This window comes from Poeciliopsis prolifica, unplaced genomic scaffold (genome assembly GCF_027474105.1).
Source record: "Poeciliopsis prolifica strain line A6 unplaced genomic scaffold, Auburn_PproV2 SCAFFOLD083, whole genome shotgun sequence".
NCBI lineage: Eukaryota > Metazoa > Chordata > Actinopteri > Cyprinodontiformes > Poeciliidae > Poeciliopsis > Poeciliopsis prolifica.
Window position 1 is genome coordinate 1,088,459 of NW_026562458.1, and position 19,042 is coordinate 1,107,500.

The window sequence follows — 19,042 nt, forward strand, 5'->3', positions numbered from 1 at the left end:
CGTTTCATCTGTGGTGGTTCCTCTGACGGATTTGCTGCGTAAAGATGTCAAGTTTGAGTGGTCTCCCCTTTGTCAACAGGCTTTTGAACAGGTGAAAAGACTCCTCTGTGCTGCTGCGGTATTGGCTGCACCACGTTTTCAACATCCGTTCCAACTCTATGTGGATGCTAGTCAGGTGGTGCTGGAGCTGTCCTTACACAGACTGATGATCTGGGTATTGGGAGGCCGGTCAGTTATTTTTCCAAAACATTCAATAAGCATCAGTTGAACTACTCCGTGGTCGAGAAGGAGACGTTGAATTTTTATTTAAGTGGTGGTGCTAACATTGTGGTTTTTACTGACCATAATCTGCTGACGTTTCTTGCTTCACTGAAATGCCCAAATCAGAGTTTGATTCGCTGGTCATTGTTTCTGCAGTCCTATAACCTGGATATTCATTATATTAAAGGAAGAGATAATATCATGGCCGATGCATTTTCTCGTGCTCCACTTTTGTAGCAGGTTTGTTTTTTTGTGTTTTTTCTCCCTGTTCCCTTTCTATGTTCCTTAAAGAGCTTCTGAGTGCATCAGTTGCTGGTCTGGAGAGTGAGCTGAGGAGGAAATCTCTACATTAAACAACTTGGCTAAGTATAACCTGGTGAGTGGTGTAGGAACCTGCTTTTTTATGGGCGGGGTTGTGACGGCCCTGCTGTGCAGTCCTGTGTGTGTCATGTGATTTACTATCAATTAAGGTCCTCAATGTGGAGGCGCTTCCATCAGACACCTGGATGGTATATAAGGAGCGCCGATCCATTCAAGTGTGTGACTGTCAGAAGCCACCATGTGCAGACGACCCGGAGATCCAGGCCAGGATGAGTCCAGGACCTCCTGGTGTGAAGGGACCAGAGTTGAAGGGGCGCGGACTGATCACCCCTTGGGCCGTCTATTGATGTCTCCTAGACAACTTCATTCTTTTAAAAATAAACGTCTCTCATGGGCTTAACACTGACTGGTTGCCGTGTCCTCCTAATTTTGTTGCGGCTTTCCGAGCCGGGCCGTAACAAGTTATTACAACTAAAAACTAGCAATCAGGCCCAAACCTGGGAGTAGTGATGGACTCGGACTTGAACCTTGCGAGCCACATAAAGACGATTACAAAATCGGCCTTCTATCACCTGAAGAACATCTCCAGGATTAGAGGACTAATATCTCAGCCAGATCTAGAGAAACTCATTCATGCGTTTATCTTTAGTTGCATTGATTATTGCAACAGCATCTTCACAGGCCTGTCGAATAAATCAATCAAACAGCTGCAGCTGATCCAGAAGCTGCTGCTCCTGTTCTCACTAGAACCAGGAAGATAGAGACATAACAGCAGTTTTAAAGTCCCTCCACTGGCTCCCTGTAGCTCAAAGAATAGATTTTAAAATACTGTTAGTTTATAAATCACTGAACGGTTTAGCACCACAATACATCAAAGATCTGCTGTTGTTGTATCAACCTTCCAGACTCTCAGGTTCTGGTTCTGGTTCTGCTCTGCATCCCCAGAACCAGAACCAAGAGAGGAGAAGCAGCATTCAGCATCTATGCACCAAAAATTTGGAACAAACTTCCAGAAAACTGTAAAACAGCGGAAACCCTGACTTCCTTTAAATCTTAACTAAATTATTTTGAAATGTAATATGGAACAATGTATTGTCTATTATATGTTGCATGACTTTGTGTTTATGATGTGAAGCACTTTGAAATGTCTTGTTGCTGAAATGTGCTATACAAATAACATTTGATTTGGTATGATTTTGTTTTTGCAGTGTAATATGTGATTTTTACTTATTTTACAGAATTTGATTTGGGTAAATGCAAAATGTATTTGTATTTTGTAAAGTTTTAGCTGAATAGCAACTCTGATTATGTTCTTTTCTTTTCTGGTCTAGTTTAGGTGACGATTATTTCAAGAATCAATTAATCGTTTTGTCCACTTGCAGGATTATTGCAGATAAACTCTGGGATATTCTCACGGTGCAGGATGATGATGATGATGATGGTGCTGCTGCTGCTGCTGCTGCTGCTGCTGCGGTTCTTCCTCCTGTGGACATGGAAACACTCAAAACCACAAACACATCCTCACATAAACCTGTCCTCCCCCCACCCACTGCACTGACCTTCAAACACGACGTCAGAACCAAATAAAAACACAAACCCATCACTATTTAACCCAGGTAAAGCTGAATACAGCTGCCTCCATTTTTAGACCTGACTCAGTTTTTCCTTCACTTCCTGGTGGTTCATTTGCAGGTCAAAGCATCTGCATGCATGTAGGAGTCAGAAAGTAACAGGAAATATCAGTGTAAAATGTTTACTGTATTTTATTAGTCTCAATGAATTCATCTGCAAAGACAGGAAGTCTGCAAACATGACGAGATTGATTAAAACTATCAGTCCAACTAAAATTAGATCCAACCTTTTGAGCTTTGGCAGCAAATTTTCCCACCTTTTTAAAATCTGCATTTTTTTCTACAAATTTTACTTTGATTTTCCAATATTTTGCTAGTTTTGTTTTTTGAAAACATGACATTCCTCCCAAATAAAATCTGAAAAATACATAAAAAGAGCAAAGCATGAAACAAATACTTTCTATTTTTAATTTCTCATTTTTGATTTTATAATTTTATGCTAATATGATTGATAACTAAAACTGTAATAAGACTTTGTTGTTGTTTTATTACTCAGTTCCAGGTGTTTTATGACCTCAGTGGATCTGTGACCTAAAAACAGAAATTACTCAACAGGCTAAGAAACCCAAAAGGAAACCACCATAGAGAGGGAAATTCCCTTCATATAAGGAACTTTATAAAGATATAAACTCACAAAGTGACTTATTTGAAGACAGAATTTATGTTTTCATCAAACAGATTTTAATTTATGATTTTAATTTACTCAGTTTTCTGGTTATTTATCCCGGAATCTCAGATCCAATCCAATAATCCCCTATGATCTGTTGCCCCCTAGTGGACATAAGTGGGAATTGCTCCTTTTTCAAACATTTAGTTTCAAAACTAGAAATTGAAAAACATCTCCATCTAGCGGTCACACACAGAAATACACAACTTTATGGCTTCTTTAAGAAGGCCAGTCAATAATGTTGTGTATTTTATGTATCAGTATTGGGGAAATTATATTTATTTTAATTTCTTTAAATACAAATCTGAAAAGTGTGGTGTGCATTTATATTCCAATGCTTTCACTACAGCACCTCCTGCACCAGCTGGTACTTTCAAAACATTCATTTCCAGGATTCCAACCACAGATGGATGTTGGAGGAATGTGTTGAATGGTTTGACTATAACAAGTTGTAGTTAAATGAAGGAAAAACTAAATGCTATTCTCTGGTAATAGTTTATAATAAACATAAATGAATGAAATTGAAAGGAAATTGAAAGAGTCTATGAGACAAAATTTTTAGGAATTATTATAGACAATAAACTTATATATTGTATGTTGTTTCGAACATAATATATTCGAAACAAAGTTGCAAAAACTATTGGAATATTGTTTAAAATAAATGATTTAATGAATGTTAAAGGTTTGAATATTATTTATTCCTCTTTGGTTTTGCCTTATTTGTCTTATTGCTCAGAAATCTGAGGAAATGCAGGTAAAACAATTATTGAAATATTAGTTAAGCTGCAAAAAAAAGCTGTAAGGCTTATTAATAAAGTGGGATATCGGGAACCAACGAATAAACAAAGTAATATTTTAAAATTTAAAGATATTGTCTATATAAAAATACTGGAAGTAATGTTTAAAGCATTGAACAAAAGTCTCCCTTCAGGTATTCAGAAATTATTTAAGTTAAGAGAGAATAAATATAATTTGCGAGGTTTGTTTATATTTGAATGTGCAAAAGAGAAAAGCCAGATAAAGTCTAGATGTATTTCAGTTATTGGTGTGAAATTGTGGAACGAACTAAGTGATGAATTTAAGTTATGTTCTTTTTTAGTAAACTTTAAAAGAGCTTTAAGATGTAAAATGATAAAATCTTATGCTATTATTTAGATTTATATATGTATTGTGAAAATATCCTGGTAGGTTACAGGGTAGAAAAATAGGGTAGGCAAGAATAAGCTTTGCTTCAGCCTATTCCTTTTTTGGTAAATTGTGAGTTATTTATTCTTTATTATTATTTCTTTGTTGTTTCTGGTGATGTGGACAGTTTACCAAAATAAAATAAATGAATGAATGAATGAATGAATGAATGAATGAATGAATGAATGAATGAATGAATGGTCGGTCATCACACACGTCTTCTGGTTCTGATCACAAATAAAGACTTTCTGGGAGGAAATGAAACAGGAGATTGAGGACATTCTATTATTTTATTTGAAGCTAAATATTTAGTTAGTAAATTTTGTTTACAAATATTTAGTTTGTTTGCATTTCCAATTTTTTTTTCTGTGTGAAATGCTAAATAAACTAAAATATTGATGTTCTATTTTTTTTTTTTTACAATAATTTACATTCATGATTAAAACTAAGTATATCCTCAGAACATCCTCATGAAAACTTTTCAACCTGCCTCTGATTTCATTGCTTCTACTTCCTGGTTCTGTTGCGCTGAAAGAAAAAAACTACAACCCAGGTGACCTGTGACGTCATTAGTTAAACAACACCTGTCACATTTACTTTCAATTTTAAACCACTTGCTAAAGAGACTTCAGTCCAGTTGCTGAGTACATTTTGTTCTTTGGATTTTCTTCATCAACTCTTTAGATCATTTGAACAAACGGTAAGTTTATGTTTTATATTTGGTCTTTGTCTTCAGGAACTTTAATATTTCTGTGTAATCTGTGGAAGATTCACTTCTGGTTTCAGCTCAAAGTTTCATTTCTGCTTTTTGAAAATTAATCTGCAGGATCATTAGATTACAAAATAACTGAAATCAAACAACATGATGAATATCTGATGTTTCTTTGTTTTCTCTGAACAAACGGCTTCATAATTTTATTTTCAGGAATCAAACTTTGATCAGAACAGTTTCCTGCTGCATCCTTTCAAAATAAAAAACATATATTATTATTAAAAACTATTAATGTAGAAATGTGTTCAGTTCAGTCAGATTATCAAATAGTAAATCTTTGACGCTGCAGATAATCCACTTGTAGAGATTAATAATTAACTAAAATCCTTCCTGTTGTTCAGGTTGAATCAGTGAATGTAAATGTTGCTCCATGTCTCCATCTAGTGGACTGATAGTAGAAGTGCAGCAGCTGATGGCAGCTTCCTCTGCCTCTCTGCTGTCTGACTGCATTCACCTGACACTGATATGAAGCAGAGAAGAAGAGCCAATCAGAGGAGGAGCAGCTGATCTTTTTCCAGCACTAATGATGTAAAGGATGATCAGAGTTGATGTGCAGATGAATGATGTGTGTTTCCTCTGCAGGTGAAGCTAGAAAGTGTGTGTGAGCTGATGTGGATTCAGCAGCATGGATCAGTGTGAGGACAGAGAGGAGGGAGTCCCTCCCTCTAAAACCACTCTGTGCGGGGAAGATGAGAGCCAGAGCAAAGGTCAGAGGTGAGGTCACCATCTCTAACTGTCCACAGCCCTTTTCACACAGCGTTCACTATATCAGGCCAGAACAGACGTGGTGATGAAGCTGCTGCTGCTCCTCTTTAATGATTAAGTTTTAATCATCATGTTGCTGTCAGGATCCATCAGAGACTCAAACCAGAACCAGAACCAGAACCAGAACCCAGCTGTGTGTCCTTTAAGAGCGACTGGTCAATGGGTGATCCCATCAACTTTAAATCTCCTGGATTTCCACCATCAGAGGTGAGATGTTTCTAACTGCTGTAACTGTAGAAACTGAACCAGTATGAATATCCCAGTTTTGTTTTATCTATCTATCTATCTATCTATCTATCTATCTATCTATCTATCTATCTATCTATCTATCATCTATCTATCTATCTATCTATCTATCTATCTATCTATCTATCTATCTATCTATCTATCTATCTATCTATCTATCTATCTATCTATCTATCTATCTATCTATCTATCTATCTATCTATCTATCTATCTACCTATCTATCTATCTATCTATCTATCTATCTAAAATACACCTGAAATAAGGCGATCCCTAGTATGTAATTTCCTTTAATCTTAGCTTTGCATGTGTGTACTCTATGTGTGTTGTTGAAATAGAATTTTAAATTAGCACAATACTGTACAGGATAGTTTGATACATATGAAATATACTATAGAAAGTTAAAGTACACTCTACATTCACATACATTTAGATAAAGATCCAAACTAAAACAATTGCTGACTCTGAACTTCTATAAATTCTTAGGGAGGATTCTACAGAAAAGACAGGCTAGACTCCTTAAATCTCTATAGACAGAGAGTCTGTCTGCCAGGCAATTAACAAATTCCTTAGCATGGTACAAAAGTTCATTAGGAGCTTAAAACTTTTTACAAATAATTGTATCCATACTAGAATTAAATATATATAAGGGATGTTCTTAAGACAACATGTTTTAAAGTAGTTATTTTGTAATCATATTATTGCATGCAGTGTATATTATAATAGATTTAGAAAACCACTTTAAAATATTTCTGATATTTACAAAAACAGTTTTTCTTTAAGAATAAACACTTTAGTTCTTAGATCCAAACTTATAGTCATTATTTAGCATTAGATTTTGTTTCAGTTTGTATAGAACACAAAACACTTTCTAGCTGAATCATTTTGAGGCAGAAATAACATTCCAGATGCACGCTGTAAATCAGGCCGCCTAAGAAGGAGGCTGGTACGAGAAGAGATGGGTGTTTGGGTCTCAGAGGTAATAAAATTAACATTTAAGATAGCCCACACAAAGGAAAAACACACCTCCTAATGCATATATTTAAATGAGGGAAATACACATTCTTATAAAATTGTTTGTTTTACATCAGAAGTTCGAATCTCTTTGTGCTGAGTGAGATTCCCAAAGGATGCATCTTTTGTTTGTTTTTGTTTCTGTTTCACTTTTCAACGAGTTAATTGTTTCTGTTTTGTCATGTCTTGGACTTTTGATGATCTAGGTGAGATGCTTATTGTAACATTCTTTTTGCATTGATTTTCTCTGGATAAAACTTTGGATATCTGAAGTCTGACGTCGTATGATTGCTCTTACTCACTGCGCATGTATACAGACACAAGAATTCGGGATAAGGAATGAATTAATGAGCTAAATCAAGTTATTCCTCTTTTTAATTCTTAACAGTGTGTATTTATGTATATAAGCATGCACATAGCTCAGAGATGGAGGAAAACTGAATTATTTATTCTCAACAGGATTTCCAGGATACATTATAAAAAACTCTCATTATAACACCCAGTAGAGGACCGCACATTGACACACACCCACATATTACAATCAATCCATTTTATTTATAAAGCACCTTCATATTGAAAGCAGCTCAAAGTGCTCAGTCCTCCTTATTATCCACATCATCTCAGATCTAATCATCAGAACATGATTGATGTCCCACATTATCCTGAAGACCTGTGTGGACAGAGCCTTCACTTCCACTGTCCACAAGCTCTGGGACATTGTCTCCACCAGCATCAGATCTGCTGACAGTTTCTACTGTTTAAAGTGCAACATCAGCTTTTTTACGTTTACTGACTGATTCTGGTTTTACTGGAATTCACAGACATGTGAATTATATCTGCAGTTTTTAGATGTGCCACAGGTACAAAACACTAAAATGAAATGTCTAAATTACCTCCTTGTGTAGATCAGTTCTCCAGAACCTTGCTCATGACCTCATTATTCCATTCAGATGTGGTGCAGCAGAGGCACATCTAAAAGTTGCAGGACATCGGCCCTTAAGGACTGGAGTTTGAGACTCCTGCTGTAATTCATCTTCCTGTTTCTAACTGCTTTGTATTTGTGTTCATGTCATGCTCTGTTTTTCTGATTCAAGTATCTTTAGTGTGAAACTCTTGGTGATTTCCTCTGTGAAAACTGCTGGATGAATATTTCCAGACTTCCTAATTGTTCCTGGTTCCTCCACAGAGTGGACCAGCAGAGCTCAGAGGTTCCCAGTGGTCCTCTGTCCAGCAGCATCAAACACAGCTGGACTCCATATTTATGGTCTGTAAATGTACAACTACTTTTTTATGGGTTCTGTTCACATTCATCTCCATGCTGCACTTTATAGACCAGAGGACTGTCAGTCTGTTCAACATCCATCTGGTGTTTGGCTCCATGATTTCAGTCCCATGTGTCCATCTATTATTCTGTTCCAGCTGCTGGAGGAAAACATTGTTACTTTTGTGAAGAACGAGTTGAAGAAGATTAAAAAGGTTCTGAGTCCAGATTACCCAGAATGCTCAGAGAGACAGAGTGAGGATGTTGAGGTGTTACAAGGTGAGGAAGAAGAGCAGAGGAGGAGCAGAGAGGCAGTGATGAAGATCACACTGAACTTCCTGAGGATGATGAAGCAGGAGGAGCTGGCTGACTGTCTGCAGAGCAGTAAGAGGATTTCTGCAAAGATTTGACCATATGGATAAATCAGACATTTACTGACGTATAAAGAGATGGAATCACTTTTAGTCAAACCTCTTCAAAATATAATTTTTATTTATTGCTGATTTTACTTTTTATGTTTATTTAGATCATCTTGCTGCAATTTGTCAACATCAACTTAAATCTGGTCTGAAGAAGAAGTTCCAGTCTGTGCTTGAGTGAATTGCTAAAGCAGGAAGTCCAACCCTTCTGAACCAGATCTACACAGAGCTCTACATCACAGAGGGAGGGACTGGAGAGGTCAATGATGAACATGAGGTCAGACAGATTGAAACAGCATCCAGGAAACCACACAGACCAGAAACAACAATCAGACAAGAAGACATCTTTAAAGTCCCACCTGGAAGAGATCAACCAATCAGAACAGTGATGACAAAGGGAGTGGCTGGCATTGGGAAAACAGTCCTAACACAGAAGTTCACTCTGGACTGGGCTGAAGACAAAGCCCACCAGAACATCCAGTTCATATTTCCATTCACCTTCAGAGAGCTGAATGTGCTGAAAGAGAAAAGTTCAGCTTGGTGGAACTTGTTCATCATTTCTTTAGTGAAACCAAAGAAATCTGCAGCTTTGAACACTTCCAGGTTCTGCTCATCTTTGATGGCTTGGATGAGAGTCGACTTCCACTGGACTTCCACAACAAGGAGATCCTGACTGATGCTACAGAGTCCACCTCAGTGGATGTTCTGCTGACAAACCTCATCAGGGGGAAACTGCTTCCCTCTGCTCTCCTCTGGATAACCACACGACCTGCAGCAGCCAATCAGATCCCTCCTCAGTGTGTTAGCATGGTGACAGAGGTCAGAGGGTTCAATGACCCTCAGAAGGAGGAGTACTTCAGGAAGAGATTCAGAGATGAGGAGCAGGCCAGCAGGATCATCTCCCACATGAAGAAATCACGAAGCCTCCACATCATGTGCCACATCCCAGTCTTCTGCTGGATCACTGCTACAGTTCTGGAGGATGTGTTGGAGACCAGAGAGGGAGGAGAGCTGCCCAGAACCCTGACTGAGATGTACATCCACTTCCTGGTGGTTCAGACCAAAGTGAAGAAGGTCAAGTATGATGGAGGAGCTGAAACAGATCCACACTGGAGTCCAGAGAGCAGAAAGATGATCAAGTCTCTGGGAAAACTGGCTTTTGATCAGCTGCAGAAAGGAAACCTGATCTTCTATGAATCAGACCTGACAGAGTGTGGCATCGATATCAGAGCAGCCTCAGTGTACTCAGGAGTGTTCACACAGATCTTTAAAGAGGAGAGAGGTCTGTACCAGGACAAGGTGTTCTGCTTTGTCCATCTGAGTGTTCAGGAGTTTCTGGCTGCTCTTCATGTTCATCTGACCTTCATCAACTCTGGAGTCAACCTGATGGAAGAAAAACAAACATCTATTAAATCTTCATTATTTAATATACTTCAACCAAAGTCTCTCCATCAGAGAGCTGTTGATCAGGCCTTACAGAGTCCAAATGGACACCTGGACTTGTTCCTCCGATTCCTCCTGGGACTTTCACTGCAGACCAATCAGAGACTCCTACAAGGTCTGTTGACAAAGACAGGAAGTAAATCACAGACCAATCAGGAAACAGTTCAGTACATCAAGAAGAAGATCAGTGAGAATGTGTCTGCAGAGAAAAGCATCAATCTGTTCCACTGTCTGAATGAACTGAATGATCGTTCTCTAGTGGAGGAGATCCAACAGTCTCTGAGTTCAGGAAGTCTCTCCACAGATAAACTGTCTCCTGCTCAGTGGTCAGCTCTGGGTTTCATCTTAGTGTCATCAGGAAAAGATCTGGATGTGTTTGACCTGAAAAAATACTCTGCTTCAGAGGAGGTTCTTCTGAGGCTGCTGCCAGTGGTTAAAGCCTCCAACAAAACTCTGTAAGGACACACATTGTTACTGTATTTATTTATTGATAATAATCTATCAATGATGAGATAAATATTAAGTGTTGCTTCATCAGTTTCTTTACTCATACATTGTCTCCTCAATGTTGGCCGCTAGCAGATGCTGAGTAAAAGAGAGACTGTCTCTCATAGGTGACTATTCATAATGCTACATGTTCAAGCAACAGAAATTATTTTTCCTATTGAAGCCGACACTGGATAAATGCAGTTCATTATAAAAATTTATCTTTTCTTGCCAGCCTCCTTGATGGCTGCTGTATGGCAGTTATTTAAGGCTGAAGGCCCAAATATAGAATAAACCATTTCATAGTACATGTATCATAATGATGTGGAAAATATATTTTTTTCAACCTGTGTAAAAAAAATATTGTTGACTGGAATAAAAAGCATAATTTGAAGAATTATTTAATATTTTCCTCTCTGTCTCCTCAGACTGAGTGTCTGTAACCTCTCAGAGAGAAGCTGTGAAGCTCTGTCCTCAGTTCTCAGCTCCCAGTCCTCCAGTCTCAGAGAACTGGACCTGAGTAACAACAACCTGCAGAATTCAGGAGTGAAGCTTCTCTCTGCTGGACTGAAGAGTCCAAACTGCAACCTGGAAACTCTCAGGTAAAATGTTCTCCATCCTGGTGAAACCAGATTTCTGTTTATTACATTTTATCAGTTTGATCCCCACAGCCTGAATCTGATGACCAACTGCTGCTTTATTTGTTCGTCTCTCTTTTATTTTACCAAAACTACCAGAACCACTTTGGGTCCAGACTTAGTTTGAGTGTTGGCTAAATGAAGCGTCACGAAGCATTTCGACCCAGAGCAAAAGTATTGATACTTTGTTGATACTGTGTTACAACAAAGTAACACAGTATTTCCAATTCAGTAAAAATTTCTCCTGCTGGAGATTAAAAGTCCCTACAGGCAACATAGTTAACGACCTGATTTGATGACCATGTCTATACATAAGATTCATGTAATTGTATTTTATTGTACACTTGAATTATTTCTTATCTTCAATTCAATTCAAAATATATTTATATTCTTTGATACAGTCAATAAATAATGTGAACATGAACCAAGTGATGAAATTGTAAGTGAACATATTTGGAACTGAGGATGTCTGTGCACTGTTTTTTTTCTCCACAAATTTTCAGTCAAAAAAAAATGTTTTTCCAAAATTTGAAATTTTGTCTATTACACTTTTTGACACAACTTCTCCTGCTGTAGAATAAATGAAGTAAACAATACATTTCTGTGAAATAATTGATCAAAAGCAACTGAGTAATTTATAGAATGGCTGAATACCTGAGTTTATCCAGGTGGATCTGGGATTCATTTTCATGTCTTAGTTGAATTTATTGAAATAAGACAGTTCTGAATGTTTAAAAACATATTTGGAGGTTCATTCAATGTTGATATTTATGAATGTAATTTTGATTGTGGTGATTCTGAAAGTGTGTTTTCCATGTGTTTAGTGACCTTTAGTGTCAGGTTGGTGTTTTCAGATCTTTTAATTTAAATACTGGGTTAAATTTCCCTGTATTTAATGTTTGGCTCTTTTTGGATTGTTTTTAGATAGTATTTATCTATTTGTTTTCTAATTTTTCCCACAAAGGTTTGTCATAATTTTTTTCTCAAACAAAAAATCTGTTTTTTCATACAATCCTTTTATAGAACAATTTGATTCTTGTTCAAATAGTTTTTATCAGTTGCTGCTCAGTTTTTCATCTCTGTATCCAACAGTTAAACATGTAAAGATGAAACTGTAGATTTGCTCTGCTTTGATTCAAGCTGCTGTTTTCCCTCAAACCAGCTCTGATGCTGATCCTCAAACTGAGCCTGATGCTGATCTTCAGCCCAGCCTTGATTCTCAGGCTTCATTGGACTCTTTCTGTTAAAACTGACATGGATTCATTTAGTTCATAGAGGAATTTAATATTTCTCTTGCCAGCCTCCTTGTTGCCTTTAGTTCAGTCCTTCATGGCTGGAGACCCAAATATAGACTGAACCAGTTCACAACAAAAGGCAACATGATTATATATAAAACAGTTCATTAAATCAGTAAAGAGGAACATTGTTGACTGGAAAAAAGACATTTTGAAGAATCATTAAATATTTTCTTCCCTGTCTCCTCAGACTGAGTGGCTGTAACCTCTCAGAGAGAAGCTGTGAAGCTCTGTCCTCAGTTCTCAGCTCCCAGTCCTCCAGTCTCAGAGAACTGGACCTGAGTAACAACAACCTGAAGGATTCAGGAGTGAAGCTTCTCTCTGCTGGACTGAAGAGTCCAAACTGCAACCTGGAAACTCTCAGGTAAAATGTTCTCCATCCTGGTGAAACCAGATTTCTGTTTATTACATTTTATCAGTTTGAGCCCCACAGCCTGAATCTGATGACCAACTGCTGCTTTATTTGTTCGTCTCTCTTTTATTTTACCAAAACTACCAGAACCACTTTGGGTCCAGACTTAGTTTGAGTGTTGGCTAAATGAAGCGTCACGAAGCATTTCGACCCAGAGCAAAAGTATTGATACTTTGTTGATACTGTGTTACAACAAAGTAACACAGTATTTCCAATTCAGTAAAAATCTCTCCTGCTGGATTAAAAGTCCCTACAGGCAACATAGTTAACGACCTGATTTGATGACCATGTCTATACATAAGATTCATGTAATTGTATTTTATTGTACACTTGAATTATTTCTTATCTTCAATTCAATTCAAAATATATTTATATTCTTTGATACAGTCAATAAATAATGTGAACATGAACCAAGTGATGAAATTGTAAGTGAACGTATTTGGAATTGAGGATGTCTGTGCACTGTTTTTTTCTCCACAAATTTTCAGTCAAAAAAAATGTTTTTTCAAAATTTGAAATTGTGTCTATTACACTTTTTGACACAACTTCTCCTGCTGTAGAATAAATGAAGTAAACAATAAATTTAAGTGAAATAATTGATCAAAAGCAACTGAGTAATTTCTAGAATGGCTGAATACCTGAGTTTATCCAGGTGGATCTGGGATTCATTTTCATGCCTTAGGTGTATTTATTGAAATAAGACAGTTCTGAATGTTTAAAAATATATTTGGAGGTTCATTCAATGTTGATTTTTATGAATGTAATTTTAATTGTGGTGATTCTGAAAGTGTGTTTTCCATGAGTTTAGTAACTTTAGTGTCAGGTTGGTGTTTTCAGAACTTTTTAATTTAAATACTGGGTTAAATTTCCCTGTATTTAATGTTTGGCTGTTTTTGGATTGTTTTTGGAGAATATTGTATCTATTTGTATTTGTATCTATTTGTTTCTAATTTTTCCCACATAGGTTTGTCGTAATTTTTTTCTCAAACAAAAAAAATCAGTTTTTTATACAATCCTTTTATAGAACAATTTGATTCTTGTTCAAATAATAACTTTTGTCAGTTGCTGCTCAGTTTTCCATCTCTGTATCCAACAGTTAAACATGTAAAGATGAAACTGTAGATTTGCTCTGCTTTGATTCAAGCTGCTGTTTTCCCTCAAACCAGCTCTGATGCTGATCCTCAAACTGAGCCTGATGCTGATCTTCAGCCCAGCCTTGATTCTCAGGCTTCATTGGACTCTTTCTGTTAAAACTGACATGGATTCATTTAGTTCATAGAGGAATTTAATATTTCTCTTGCCAGCCTCCTTGTTGCCTTTAGTTCAGTCCTTCATGGCTGGAGACCCAAATATAGACTGAACCAGTTCACAACAAAAGGCAACATGATTATATATAAAACAGTTCATGAAATCAGTAAAGAGGAACATTGTTGACTGGAAAAAAGACATTTTGATTAATTATTTAATACCATATCTTCCTCCCTGTCTCCTCAGACTGAGTGGCTGTAACCTCTCAGAGAGAAGCTGTGAAGCTCTGTCCTCAGTTCTCAGCTCCCAGTCCTCCAGTCTCAGAGAACTGGACCTGAGTAACAACAACCTGCAGGATTCAGGAGTGAAGCTTCTCTCTGCTGGACTGAAGAGTCCAAACTGCAACCTGGAAACTCTCAGGTAACTCTGGGCCATCCATCCATCCATCCATCCATCCATCCATCCATCCATCCATCCGTCCATCCATCCATCAGTTCAGTCCTTGGATTCTACCTCCATGTTCTCATTTTCTCATCATGTGATGAATTGTGTGTCTGCAGCTTATCAGGCTGTTTGGTCTCAGAGGAAGGCTGTGCTTCTCTGGCCTCAGCTCTGACCTCCAACCCCTCCCATCTGAAAGAGTTGGACCTGAGCTACAATCATCCAGGAGACTCAGGAGTGAAGCTGCTGTCGGCTGGACTGAAGGATCCACACTGGAGACTGGAAGCTCTCAGGTATGGAGGAACCTGCTGCAGGAGCAGAGAAGGTCTGATAGAGGAGGAAGAGGGAGAAATGTCTTTAGTCAGTCTGCTGGGAAACATTTAGTTTGATGCTGAATGTTTATCAGCTTCAAATCTTTGATTCTTGTTGAATCTTTGTTGAATGTGATGCAGCTTCTCCTTTTTAATGTTTGTATTTCTGGATATTACAGTGAGGCCACAGCAGGTTTTCAGCAGCAGGGCTGTTTAGTGTTTCATTCCTTCATCTGTGTGTGGGAGTGTGGATGGATCAGGTATCCAGGTGTTGATCAGAGTTTAGATTGATTGTATTTTAATGCTGATTATTAAATCAGGTGGAGCTTCCAGAAATGTTTCCTTAGTTTCCTGATGTCCTTTTAGGCTTCAGTGAGTTTCTTCAGGTTGTTACTGAGGAATTTCCTTTCTCCTCTCTGTTGGAGCTTTTCCTGTGTTTGGAGAAATGAGTTGTGCTGCAGCAGCACCAACTGTCCTTCCTACATCCACTGCAGTTTGCAATCCAGATGTTGGACTGTTCCTGTCTCAGTGGAGGACAATGTGTGTCTGAGAGACATGTAATGTCCATGTTTGCTGCTGAAAGAGACTGATGGTCTGACCCCCCTCCTCCTTTCAGGGTGGAGCCTCTTGGACTCAGATTCTTGACTCCAGGTCTATGGAGATGTAAGTGTGTTTTTCATCTGATTCATGACAACAAAGCAGCTCACATTCAACCATCTTCAAACTGTCACATCACTCATTCAGGAGTCAAAGTGTCAATAAATGATCAATAACTGCAGCTGGATTGTGTTTTGTTCTCCATCAGATTCCTGTCAACTCACCATCGACACAAACACAGTGAGCAGAAAACTCAAACTGTCTGAAGACAACTGGAAGGTGACATGTGTGAAGGAGCTTCAGTCATATCCTGATCATCCAGACAGATTTAATGATCTTCAGCTGCTGTGTAGAACTGGTCTGACTGGTCGCTGTTACTGGGAGGTCGAGTGGAGAGGATATGTTTATATATCAGTGAGTTACAGAAAAATTAGGAGGAAAGGAAACAGTATAGACTGTTGGTTTGGATATAATGATCATTCCTGGAGTCTGAGATGCTCTGATCGTCATGGTTTCTCTGTCAGACACAATAAAATAGAAATTAATCTCTCCTCCTCCTCTGTCTCTAACAGAGTAGCAGTGTATGTGGACTGTCCTGCTGGCATTCTGTCCTTCTACAGAGTCTCCTCTGACTCACTGATCCTCCTCCACACCTTCAACACCACATTCACTGAACCTCTGATTCCTGGATTTGGGTTCAGTTCTGGTTCCTCTTCAGTGATTCTGAGATGATTTGAGTCTAAAGAGTTTAAAGTTTTTCCTCCTGTCAGAGAAACTCTCTCACTGTTGAACAGATAGTTCAGTCTCTACAATCTATTTCTTGAGGAAACTCCAACAAGATTCCTTGGAAATTTCTTCTTCTTCTAGTCCTTTAAAGATGGAAGCTGGGATTATTCCAGGAATATTCCAGGATTATTCCAGGTGTTTTTTCGGTTTCCAGTCAAATATTCTTTTAATTTAATGCTGTTTTTCTCTATGTTCTTTAATCCATCTTGGATTCAAATCTTAAATGATCCTTTTGTATTTTTGCTGCAGTTAAACTTCATGTATTTAGTGAACAATAAAAACTTTTTCTTCTATATTTTATTCATTTGCTTTTCTTTCTTTTCTGTTTCTGTTTAAATGTCAATAACAGATTTTTTAAAATCTCATCTCTGACTTTCATAAATAACTTATTTACAGTAAAACATTCCCATCTTGAAACCAGTTGATGAAGGTCTGATGATGATGCTTTGAATAATAAAATGGAGAAAATCTTAATATTTTCTGTTTCATTCAGAACGTCAACCTGGAAAACAAAAAAATCAGAAATCAGTTTCTTGCTTATTTTTATTTGGAGGAAGTACAGCAGCTTTACAAAGAATCTAAAACTCAGTCAGAAAGGATGGAAATTATCTATAAACATTTATTTTCAAGTCTGGAAAAAGATTTAGTAGGTTTCAGGTCTGGACTTTGACTAGGCCATTCTGATCTATGACTATGTTTTGATGTAAAACAAAAAAAAGATTTTTATCACACAAGCAAAATCATCAAGTTTCAAACAAAGTGTTTCTTCCTTATTAACTATGAACTAATCCGCAGTACCTTAATTTGAAATAATTAAACTGTCTTAACAGAAAAAATAAAAATCAGATTTGGCCAATTGTAATAAAAACAGATTTTTTTTTGTTTCTTTTATTTTTGGCTTTTCCTCATCAATCATTCAAATGTTTTTACACAACAGAAAAATATTCACCATGTTTCAAATCAGATAATCACGTTTTTTAAATTTGCTTACATGTGGCAAAACATTTAAATTCAGTTTTTTTAATTAATGTGAAGAAATTAAATGAGAAATTTAATCCTTGTTTAGAGAGAAAACTCATTGAATAAACAAAATCTGAGGATTTGCATGAAACCAAAAGTAACTGAATATAAAAACTTAAGTCCAAGGACAAAAACAAATCCAAAAATATGAACATAAAATATTTAATAATAAAGGACTAAAATGTTTCTGGTCTTAGAAAATGTTTCCTGTGTTTATCAGAGTTTAATAAATGAATCAGAAGCTTATTGGGATGCAGAAAATTAATTTAATTTTGAGTAAAAATCAAAGAATGAATCTGAAGTTGAATTTGTCTTTTGATTTTAAAACTGATCATTTTGATTCATGTGTGAAAGGAGACATTACATATGTAAATCATTATTCCCTTCAAGAAATATTATCAGATCATCTAAGCCTGTTTTTCACAAAATATTTTTCTTCTGCGAATGAAAAACTAAATAAAGCTGGATCATCAGTTTAGGGGTTAAAATGCTTCATGTTTTAAATCTCTGATTTTCCTCCACATTTTTTCCTGCTGTTGGGTTTTAATAACTTTAGCAAAACGTTTCAGGAAGCAGAACGGAGCAGAAAGCTGAGAGAAGTGGAGGCAGCGTGGAGCCGCTTGGTGGCAAATAAAAAGAGAAACCCAATAAAAGCCACCAAGAAAAGAGTTTCCTCTAATGAAACTTTAATGTTTTATTCACAGCAGCTTCAGTCTGCAGTCAGAGGCAGAGAAACAGCAGATTAATTATCAAAACATTTTTGTCTTCTTTCTTTCTGTCGGCTGTATGTAGAAATATTTCCATGTAAATTGGATCAATATTTCTGAATTTATTCAAGCAAATTTTCAACTTTTCAAAATCAGACGTTTTCTTGTTTTTTAAAGAAAAAAAGTAAATTGATTGAAATTTACTTTTAAAAAATTATTTTACAGAAAACAAAAGAGAAATCACACAACCACCAAAATCTAAAACCTCTCCATCATTGTTTACATTTCTCTCAGTGTCTTCATCTGATGTTTTCATATTGTTTCCTTCAGTGATTCTTGGTGCAGCGCCCCCACAGGCCAGGAGGGGAACATCTTACTCAAATAGTTTGATTTGACTCAGAGCAGAGAGAAAATGTAACAAATGTTCCAGCTTTAGTGAGTAGCAGAGAGTTAATGTGATACAGTGGAAATGAAAAAACATTTGCTGAATAATATAGTTACCCTCGTCTACTTCCTGTTTAGTACAGCGACTCTAATCACATCACACTTTGCGTAATATGAACGATTCTCTCCAGAAGACTGAAACACGCCTAATTTTCTTTTCTTTTCTTTTTTTTCAATGACAGCTGGATGGAAACAGCTTGTGACTCATGTTTCAATAAACCTTTTTTTTCATTTTGATGTATAGCTTTAGAAAAGATTGAAGTAACATTTTCAACTTTCTCAACTTTTTACGCTCGTTGCAGGCGGTTTTGGCAAAAAATAAACAAATAAAGATTTGCACCAGAAGAAGTAAATATGCAGAAATACTGTTTTATTTTGGTTGTAAAATTTTAAAAGTTACATCAAAATTTGAATGGCACCTGGTTGGAAACATCATGTTGCTTCTGAAACATAAAGGGGTCAGAAAATTATTTGTTTTTGATCAATAAGCGATATTGTTGCCAATGTTTCAGAAGCAAGAGTTTAAAAAGTTTTTGAAAAGGAACAAACTGATCAAGCTGACAAGTTCAGAGTTTAATTTTTTCTCTGTTTTGGGTAGAAATGCCTGATTTCCAGTGAATGTTTTGCATTTTTCTTCTCTAAAGAATCCCAGATTCCTCAGTCCAGACTGAGCC

General features: G+C 36.9%; 1 pseudogene; it reads left to right on the plus strand.

Moving 5' to 3' along the window:
- The window catches only part of LOC129353043 (NLR family CARD domain-containing protein 3-like), a 53,166-nt pseudogene extending 37,109 nt beyond the window's left edge, over nt 1–16,057 (plus strand).
- Nucleotides 16,058–19,042: the final 2,985 nt, after the last annotated feature.